At 44.4% G+C, this 4,659-nt stretch overlaps 1 pseudogene; it reads right to left on the reverse strand.

The window, feature by feature from the left end:
- Positions 1 to 3,347: 3,347 nt before the first annotated feature.
- On the reverse strand, positions 3,348 to 4,107 carry LOC119001969 (chloride intracellular channel protein 1-like; annotated as a pseudogene).
- Between the last annotated feature and the right edge of the window lie 552 nt (positions 4,108 to 4,659).

Genomic DNA, 4,659 nt, shown 5'->3' on the forward strand with positions numbered 1-4,659 from the left:
CATTCAGAGAGTTGCTGGTCAGTTAAGACAAAAGGGTGAAGAAGAGAGATGTGCCCATTGATAGCCCACTAACCTGGGTTCTGACCTCTGCTGAAATGGGTACCAAATGTCCTGGAGAAACTAAATGAGATGAAAACTGGGGTGGTGCCAGCACATAGCAGGTGCTACTGCACTGGTGATTGCTCCTGTGTTTGGGACATGTGGCTGTCAGACTACTCTGCAAAGGCCAGTGTGGATGGGTCCTGCCCACGACCCACAGTCTCTGTTCCCACCCCAGCAGAGCTCATGTGGCAATTTCCAATCTTTATGTATGAACATAAAGATTGCTGCTTGTAACTGAGCGTTGGACAGAACATTTATATCCAGACCCAGCTTGTTGGTGGGGGGCCTAATTGGAGGGGAAAGGATGCTGGAAATGTCAATGCTGCTAATCCAATGAGATTAGCCTACTGAACTTCAGGATTGGAGAAGACAAAGGGTATTGAAGGGAGCACTTAGAAGTTTAAACAGACTGAGTTCTCCCTTTTCACCTACCTCTTGTGTAAAGATTTCAATAGGTCCTAAATGAGCTGGTGTGAATGGCAATAGAGCCTTCTAAAATTCTAATTAGCTTGTGAATTAACTGGTATGAATTTTTATTAGGATGAATTACAGGTATTAATGATTGTACAGTCTTAGAGCAAATGAAAGTAGTAGTTACCCAAAGAGGTTTTTGGCCTGCTGTCCAGCAAGGGACTTTAAATAATCTCAGAAAGGCTGTGCTTTCTTTTAATTCTTTATTCTTTAAATCTCAGACTGGAGCAGTGTGGAATAGGGACAAGACATGGGTGCCTCACTATCCTTAGTGGCCCTGTGAGGAGAGAAACTGTGCACTCTGCCTTGCAGCTGCACCAGCTATGCTACTAGAAGAGGCTGTGGGTGTAGTTTTCCCTCTCAGGGCTGGCTGTGAGTGGTTCTGGAGCTGCACTGTGTATGTTTGCAGCAGGTGACACTGCAATCCCTCTCAAGCTTCTGTTTGACCAACAAAATTCATAAGCATGTCAATATTTTTGGCCTTGCTGTGTTTCAGACACCCTTGCACATGGAAACTTACTGCTCAGTAGTTAAATAGGGTCATGTTTTAATAGACCGAACTCAGACCCATTTCACTGATGAAGGTAGGTCATACACATGGTCAGGGTGCTTTGGAAAGAGTCACAGGTTCATTTAGAAACAGAGCAAGTGGGATGTCCTAGCATCATGTGGTCCAGCTGGCTGAAAGCTCAGCTCCTCATGTTGCAGGTGCTGTGAGCTGCTGGCTCAGATCCCTGCCACCCCTGTCCAAACATGCCCATGCCCTTCTCCAGGCCTGCACTCTACACTCTCGGGCTTCCTCTGTGTTCTTGGATTGGGAGACACCACTTCACCTTCCCTCTTCCCATGAGGCTCTCTAAGGACATGTCAGCATCCTGGGTTGGCAGGTCCCCTTTCTCCCCGGTGTTTCCTCTGAGTTTGATTTTAGTGTGCATGTGTATGCTTGCACTTGTGTTTGCATGCATTGTGTGTGCATGTCACACCTGACTTCCCCATAGAACATGAACTCTGAGCCATCAAGGTTTAGACTGTGTAGTTTTATATTCCAAGTGCTCAACATAGGGTCTGCTACATAGTAGGTCTTTGTGACTCTGGGGAGAATGGATAGGTGAGACAGCAGCCTTGGGGAAGATCACAGTTTGTGATCTAGTCTTATGTTTCTTGCCTAAAGAATTGGCGCTGCTTTGGCAAACCTTGTCCCCTACTTCTTCATATGCATCCTGTTGCACATGCCACGTGGCACTGTGCTAGTTTATGAGGACCCAAAGATGCATAATGTTCAACACTGGCCATATAGTTTTTCCTGTGTGATTTTTTTTTGTTAAATATTTTTATTTATTTATCTTTAGGGGGGAAGGGAAGGAGAGAAGGAGAGAAACATCAATGTATGGTTGCCTTTTGTGCATTCCCTGCTGGGAGTTGGCCTGCAGAGAACTGGCCTGCAACCCAGGCATGTGCCCTGACTGGGAATCGAACCGCGATCATGTGGTTCGCAGGCCCGCACTCAATCCACTGAGCTACACCAGCCAGGGCTTCTGTGTGATTTTTTATCATCTATGTACCCACAGGTTCAGCCAGAATATTGTTCAGGGGCAACTGCACATAGGCTCTTCAGCAATTCTAACATTCAGCATCAACTCTGAAAAAAAGTTAATATTTTGTGAACTGAGATGTGGCAGAGATCTCTCCTAGAGAGAGAGATAACCTTGGGTAAATCAACTTCAGCGTAGTTGGACTATGTATGTGCCTGAGGGACAAAAACTAGCAGCAGAGGAAGCAGTAGTGGTGAATTCACTCCCTGATGCCTCCTTGCCAAAAGGCTATATTTGTGGGCCTCATAGCTTCTTAGGCTGATCAACCAATTGGATGATGTAAGGGTGGCCCTCCAAATGTTGGTGTCCCTGCTGAACTGGTGCTGCAGAGTGCTCTCTCTTCAGTAGCAAAATGCTGATCCTCCACCACTGCCCTCCTGTTCTCCTCATGATGGAATCTTCTGGAGGCTGGTTTCATGGGGCATTATTTAGGATATCCTACACCAAAACTCCTCTTGCTGGAGGTTGAGGTTTTAAAGACAACTACCCCATCATCTAATGTATCTTTGTATTTTACTGTGATTAAAAATAAATGTTGCAAAAATAAATAAATGTTGCAGGGTTGACATTACAGAGCCTCTCATGTACCACAGAGGTCAGAGTAGGTTGGGTTTCTGGACTTAATACATTGGTACCTTCTGCCACTTGCAGGAGACAGGATGACTTTGTTATGATATATGCTATGGTTCCTGTTGCCTGTTCCCCTCTGCTGTGGGAATAGGACTCAGGCCCCAGGATCTATTTCATCATTATGTTTAAGGGTAGCTTAGACCTGTGTCTCTACCAGAAAATATGTCCCATAGGAGATCTCAGATTCATTCCTTTGGTACCAGTTGTGTACTATTGTTTTCTTTATCCGTGCCCAGCTTTCTTCCAGAAGTGATTTAAAAACAGCTGCAAAAATACATATAATGTTAAAAAATAATAAGAGATTGGGGGTTTTTAGGAAAAAGAAAAATATGAGTTTGAACATAGCTTTTTTTCATTCTGTATTTTATTACTGAAATACATTGTCCTACCCATCCCGTCCCATACACAATAAAAATCTCACCCAGGTTCCCCATTCCATCCCTTCATCCCCAGGCAGTCCTGCACAAGTGCTCTAGAATTCACTTCTCACTGGATACTTTGGAGTGTGTCCATTGGATAGCCAAGTGGAAACCACCTGGGGGGCTTGGTGGAGAAAATTGGAGGGGGCTTCAGGGAACCCAAGGAGGAGCTTATTTGAGGGCCTTGGCCACTTGCTCATGGGCCAGCTTGATCTCATCATCATCTGGACAGGTGGAGGTGAACTCTTCCTGCATATAGGCATTGCGCAAGTAGTGATGCACCCCGAAGAACACTTCAGTAATGGAGAATCCACAGTACTCCTTACACACTGTCTGTGCTATGTGGAGCTTTGGCAACAGGTTGCAGTCAGCCAGAGTGAGCTCATTTCTGAAAAACTTCCTCTGTGGGATGCCCTCATGCTCAGCAATGGTCTTATTCACTTCTGGGAGGAGGGGTGTCAAGTAATTGTCTAAAACTTTCAGGGATTTCAGGAGCCTCTTCTCCAGATTATCATTGAGTGCTGGGTTTGAATTCTTGATGTAGGCAGAAAATTTGGCAAATATGTCCAGGCCAGCTGTGTTTGATTCAGGGTTCAGAGCTGCCAGCCTGGGGTACCTGGGAAGGGCACAGCTCTGCCTCTAGAAATTCTTCAGTCTTGTTGGTGTCTTTGTACACTTCGGTGCCATACAGCAGAAATGGGAGGTGCCCCTCTGGGCACAGCTTTTGCACCATCTTTGTTTGCCTCTTGATGTTAATGGCAGTGATGTTGAAAGTGACTCTCTTGAGCCAGACCACCATGAATAGTCTCTGGGAGAATCTTGTTCCCATCACCACCAGCCTCCCTGAAAAATTCAAGCTGTGGTTGTTCTTCAGCCATGGTTGCAATGGGACGAACATGGCTTTATTAACCAAAGTACTTCAGACATACTGACTTACTAGAATCCTTTATTTACGAGTGTCCAGGGATGGCCATTGAAACAATTTTGTTTAGAATTTTAGTATTTGAAGTTTTTTGTAAGAGAAGTAAATTTTAAGTTATCCAAATACCAGTTTACATTTTTTTTACAGGTAAGCTGTTAAGGTTTTAGGATGTGCTCCAAAGAGGTTGTTTAGTTTCTACGGTTGTTTTGGTTCAGGGCTGGAGCTGTGTTTAGGTGATTAGTGACATCTAAGTATGGTATGGCAGGCAAGAGCTTTGCAGACTTTATTCAGATGTAGAAAAGAACTAAATGCAAAAGATGTGGTGTTTTATTAACTAATAAAATAATTTTCAAGTAGTTTGTTCTAATCTCCTCTTAACAGTTTTCTGTGGCTTTCCATCCATGCTGCGTAGCTCTGACCCCACTTGTCCCAACTTAATTTCAACTGTTAAACAGTTAGAGTTACTGTTAGCTCCAAATTATTGCTGCCACCTTGTTTAGTCATCTCATTTATCAGGAGCAGC

The sequence above is a fragment of the Sturnira hondurensis genome, unplaced genomic scaffold (assembly GCF_014824575.4).
Source record: "Sturnira hondurensis isolate 20B ecotype Veracruz unplaced genomic scaffold, ASM1482457v3 Scaffold0017338, whole genome shotgun sequence".
In the NCBI taxonomy this organism is placed as follows: Eukaryota; Metazoa; Chordata; class Mammalia; order Chiroptera; family Phyllostomidae; genus Sturnira; species Sturnira hondurensis.